This window comes from Cyprinodon tularosa, unplaced genomic scaffold (assembly GCF_016077235.1).
Source record: "Cyprinodon tularosa strain WSP-4 unplaced genomic scaffold, ASM1607723v1 ctg630, whole genome shotgun sequence".
In the NCBI taxonomy this organism is placed as follows: Eukaryota; Metazoa; Chordata; class Actinopteri; order Cyprinodontiformes; family Cyprinodontidae; genus Cyprinodon; species Cyprinodon tularosa.
This window is the reverse complement of record NW_024039375.1, coordinates 301,152-307,037: the sequence shown is the minus strand read 5'-3', so window position 1 is coordinate 307,037 and position 5,886 is coordinate 301,152. Positions and strand designations below refer to the sequence as shown.

The 5,886-nt window shown below is 37.2% G+C and overlaps 1 protein-coding gene across 1 annotated transcript in view; it reads left to right on the top strand.

Annotated features, from left to right (window-relative positions):
* The first annotated feature begins 5,146 nt into the window (after positions 1–5,146).
* The window catches only part of map2 (microtubule-associated protein 2), a 118,295-nt gene continuing 117,555 nt past the window's right edge, over positions 5,147–5,886 (top strand). Inside the window, exon 1 of the mRNA XM_038308170.1 lies at positions 5,147–5,241. The gene's annotated coding sequence lies outside the window, so the exon portion shown is untranslated. The remainder of the gene's footprint in view (positions 5,242–5,886) is intronic.

The following is a 5,886-nucleotide window of genomic DNA, read 5'->3' as shown; positions in this document are numbered from 1 at the left end:
CATTGTGGATTTTAATGCTTTTCCAAATTATTCTTTTGCATCATTTTTGTTTTCTTCAGTGTCTTAGAGGTTACTAATCATTTTTCTAGTTGTGATTTGTTGAAATTTCAGGGATATAAAAGAATAGTAATGAATTTGAAATAAAAAAAAGAATCTAGGAAATTTATTTGTAAATTATGGTGGAAAATAAGTATTTGTTGACCCACAAACCCGCAAGATTTCTGGCTCTAACAGACCTGTAACTTCTTCCTTAAGGAACTCCTCTGTCATCCACTTGTTACCTGTATTATTGGCACCTGTTTAAACCTTGCCCACAGCCACAAACAGTCACACTCCAAACTCAACCATGGCCAAGACCAAAGAGCTGTCGAAGGACACCAGGAAGAAAATTGTAGACATGCATCAGGCTGGGACAAGTAGATCTACAATAGGCATGCAGCTTGTTGTGAAAAAAATAACTGTGGGAGAAAATTTAAGAAAATGGAACACATACAAGACCACTGATAATCTACCTCGATCTGGGGCTCCACGTAAGGTCTCACCCTGTTGGGTCAAAATTATCATGAGAACGGTGAGCAAAATTCCCAGAACTACACGGAGGGACCTGATGAATGATCTGCAGAGAGTTTGGAACAAAGTCACAAAGGCTACCATAAGTAACACACTACACCAAGAGGGACTCAAATCCTGCAGTGCCAGACATGTCTCCCTGTTCAAGCCAGTACATGTCCAGGCCCACCTGAAGTTTGCCAGAGAGCATATAGATAATCCAGAAGAGGATTGGGAGAATATCATGTGGTCAGATGAAACCAAAATAGAACTTTTTGGTAAAAACCCCCCCAAAAATGTGGGACAATTCCAACACTTTGTAATCCATCTTTTTAAAGATCTTATTAAATATCCATCTTCCTTTGTAGCAAGAAGAATGCAGAGTTGCATCCCAAGAACACCATACCTACTGTGAAGCATGGGGGAGGAAACATCATGCTTTGGGGCTGTTTTTCTGCAAAGGGGAAAGGAAAATTGATCTGTGCTGATGGAAGAATGAACAGGACCATGTATCGTGAGATTTTAAGCTAAAACCTCCTTTCATCAGTGAGAGCTTTGAAGATGAAACTTGGCTAGATCTTCCAGCATGACAGTGATCTCAAACACACACCCCGGGCAACGAAGGAGTGGCTCCATAAAAAGCATTTCGAGATCCTGGAGTGACCTAGCCAGTCTCCAGACCTCAACTCGATAGAAAATGTGTGGAAGGAGTTAAAATCTGTGCTGCTCTGTGACAGCCTCGAAACATCACTGCTCTAAAGGAGATCTGCATGGAGGAATGGGCCAAAATAACAGCTACAGTGTGTGTAAATCTCTTGGTGACCAGGTTATGTTACAAAGTATTGAGCTAAACTTTAGTGACTGACCATATACTTATTTTCCACCATAATTTACAAATATATTATTTAAAAATCCTACAATGTGATTTCCTGGATTCTTTTTTTCTCATTTTGTCAGACCTCTCTCATTATTCTAAGTAGGAGAACTTTAGTGGCTGACTAAATACTTTTTGGTCCCACTGTTTGTATATATGAATATATCTATAATTATATATGTATCCACACACACACACACACATATATATATATATATATATATATATATATATATATATATATATATATATATATCGATTGATAGTCTGCAACATGGCACTTCTTACAGTACATCTCAAACTGTTGGTTTTAAGAAGATCTAATTGTGAAAAAGAAAACATCTTCAGTCTATTATGATGTAAGTCAAATTGTATTTTGAATAAATGCTAAATTCGTTCCCTTTTAAATGTATCTATGAAAGTTAATGCTTGCCTCAAATACTTTAAAATGTCAGTGTAAAGGCATTCCTAAAACATTTCAAAGTCACTTTTCCTCTGGCCAAAGTTGGAGGGAAACAGCTTGTGCTTTAATCTTGAATGCATAATGCTGTTTTCCTTCACAACTAGAGAGAGGCCAGATGTTCAGATGGTTGCTAAAGTCACAGCCCCGATTTCATGAATTTATGTATCAAACTCCTTACCAAGGACTTGTTACGTGTCCTGAAGAGTTGGAAACTCAGTTTACCTAACACATTTTATAGCAATACACAATTAGCTGTTTTGAGGTCATTAACATGACTTATTAAATCAAAAGTACAGCACTTTATTTAATTAGCAATATCCCATGCATGATGATTTTATGAGAATAAGTGTTTTGAATACTCCTGTTAATTCAGAGCATTTTACAGCTTAGATTATACTCCAATCCCCATACAAGTGACCTTGTTAAATTCCTGTTCTTGCTTTTGATTGGAGCTTTGATTGATGGACTATGTTTTTTAATAAAACGTTAAAATTATGACTTACAACTTGTGTGGAACAGCCGCCTCTCTGCTAATAAATTTATCTAAAGCATCGAGTGATCTCAATGTAAAAGCAGAATCATTGGGGACTTCCTAAATTAGACAACAAATAAGCATAATGAAATGCATTTTAACAATATGCACAATAATTATATATATATATACAGTGCTGCTTGAAAGTTTGTGAACTATCCAAACATGGCCATTGTTTTCTAAAGAAAAATTATAATAATCATGTAAAATGAACATCCAAAGCTCAAATTGTAATGCGGACCTTCCAGATAAGGAACACAAAGACAAAAAAGATGCATCTTTTTATTATTTATTCAACAAAAGTATTTTATCTGTCAAAGACAGAAAATATGCCAAGTGCAAAAGTATGTGAACTCTTTCAGTTAGTACCTTGTGGCACCGCCTTTTGCAGCCATTACTTCAACTAAACGTCTTCTGTAACCACAAACAAGTGTCTCACATCTGCTTTTTGGGATTTTTGTCCACTCCTCCTTGCAGAACTCTGCCAGTTGAGAGATGTTGGAGGGACATCTGGCATGTACTGCCCGTTTCAGATCTTGCCACAGCATTTCTATGGGATTGAGGTCTGGACTTTGACTGGGCCAATCCAGAGTGCAAATCTTCTTTCTCTTAAGCCATTCTTTGGTACTTTTGCTGGAATGCTTTGGGTCATTGTCTTGTTGCATAATCCATTTCCGTCCCAGCTTCAACTCCCTGACTGATGGCAAGAGATTCTGATCAAGAATTTGTTGATAGCCCTGGGAATTGACGGTTCCCTGGATAATATGGAGTCGTCCAGGTCCAGAGGCAGAAAAGCAGGCCCAGACTTTCACATTTCCACCACCGTGCTTCACTGTTGGGAGGAGGTTCTTCTCTTTAAATTCAGTGTTTACTTTTCTCCAAACATGGCGCATGTGATTGTGGCCAAATAATTCAATTTTGGACTCATCCGTCCAGAGAATGGACTTCCAGAAAGCCTCTGGTTTGTCCAAGTGTTCTCTGGCAAACTTTAAACGTGCAGCTTTGTTCTTTCTTGAGAGCAGAGGCTTCCTTCTAGCAACTCTCCCATGAATGCCATGTCTATTGATATTTCGCCTGATTGTAGACGCATGTACATTTATCCCAGACGCTGACAGAGAGGTCTGCAATTCTCTGGAGATGATGCGTGGGTTGGCCTTTACCTGCATCATTATTTTTCTGGTGCTTCTTTGTGAAAGTTTTGACGGCCGTCCACATCTGGGCAGAGTTGTAGTGATGCCTGTCTTACAGTGGATGGATGAAGCTGGAATCTTTTGGAGATGGTCTTAAAGCTTTCCCCAGTCTGATGGGCTGTCACCACCTTCTTCCTGACGTCCTCAGATGTCTCCCTTCCTCTCGGCATTGTTGATCTGGTCTTTATGCCTTGACACAACAGTAGTTTGTTTGGTTTCGTCTCCCTTTTAACCAGTGCGCCTCCAAACTTTTCCCAAGGATGTCTCATTTGATTGGTCTGCTTAATTGATTACTCAAGCACTAACATGTGCTTCACCTGAGTCTTTTACCTGATTGTCTTTACCAGTGCAGCTGTGGTTCATTTACTTTTGCAGATGCTCTGATTCCGTTTTTCATTTAGTTTGCTTTCAACTCCCACATTTTCCTCAAAACAAATGAATGGAATTGATGAATATAAACCTGACATTTCATATACAAAAACTGGTGATGAAAAAATAAGAAAATCATGGTAAAAATAAAGAAAAATCTAAACTACTGAACTAGTTCACAAACTTTCAAGCAGCACTATATATATATATATATATATATATATATATATATATATATATATATATATATATATATATATATATATATATATATACATATATATATATATATACATATATATAATTTATTTATTTATTTTTTTAACTTATTTGATTTAAAAAGCTTATTTGATAACGCTGATGCAACAAAAGCTCAACTAACAAATTACATAGTTACCGGTAATAGCTTTTTTTTTGTGTGTGTGTGTAGTTATTTAGGTTGCACACGAGGGGGCGCCCGTATATCAAAGCAAAAACCGTGACATTTTGCCAAAGCTCCATTTTTTTTTTTTTTTACAACTATTCAATCACCAAATATAACAGTGAGTTTTTATTTTAACCGCTGGTACCTATTTTTTTTTTTTTCCTGCTTTTGCCTGTATAGATATTTCCCCCCTGTAAGGAACTGGCTTATTAGGCTATAGTAAATGGTAAAAGTGATTAAACATATTTTTCATATTTATTAGATTTACTTCAAACATATGGAACGATGTAAGAAATAAAATAAAAACTTCCCTCTAGTCCAACAAGTCCTTAATATGTACATTAAATGCTTTGCTCTTTTAATGTAGCCTAAAAAGTATCAGAGAATAATATATATATGATGTTCTATAGCCTGCCGGTTTGTTATTCTTATGATAATTATGATAGACAATTTTTTTTTTTTCAATTTAATTTTTATTTCTATCTGGGTGCAATTTTAACATGATCAAATAAAATTTTCCTTATTTTTTAAGCTAAACATATAGGCTATCTTGCAGTTTCCTTTAAGCATTACTTTCTATTTTTCCATATTGAGCTGAATCAATTACCACTGATCGCACTTGTGATTTACTCTAAGTGTCCTTTTTTCCCCCTCATACCCCCGAAAAACGGCCGATGGTATTTTCTAGCAAAAGTATTTCCCAGAGCACCGTAATAACGGACGTAAACAAGAACGCAGTCTGCGTGCACGCCTTGTCCCGGTATTACGGTAGCTGAGAGTCTGCGGCGCCTCTGCGTCCGAAAGAGCCGGTGTTTTACTGGAAGACGCTGCGCCGAACAGGTAAAAAAATTTGCTCTCCTTTTTTCACATTAACATAAAAACAAAAGCCCGTAAAAAACATAACTCAATATTCGCTTAAAAGTCTGTGAAATTGCAGTCGGTGTAACCTTACCCTCTGGATAATAGAATATTATTCTAAGGAACTGAACCTCATACCTCTATGAGATGGGGGGGGGGGGATCCATTGTTTATATCATTAGAACTGGGTCTAGGTTCTGGTTGTGATAACATCCGAATTTTAAAGGGGCTGTTTTGCGGGTGTGAAATCACAGCTGAGCAACAGATCTAGAAACCTAGATTCTGAGGTGGGAGCGCCTCGCTGATTGACCTAATTGCCCTGCTGTGTCTTACTGCTCCAATTATAAACACTCATTTTGTGTGAGTCTGAAAGGATGGAAAAATATCTGCATTGGGCTTCTGAGAGGATCACAGATCTACTGCGGTGTCTGTAGAAACTTGGCTGGCTGCCTTGGTGCTGAATTACTGTCAGGCTACAGCGATGATATTGCACATTACAGGAAAAATACCCTATAGAGTCTATAAGGTTATTAAAAGCAATTACGGAAAACAGTTGCCTGCTATAATTTATTATTATTATTATTGCATTATTAATAACGGGGAAAGGAGAGATCTGCAAAACACAGG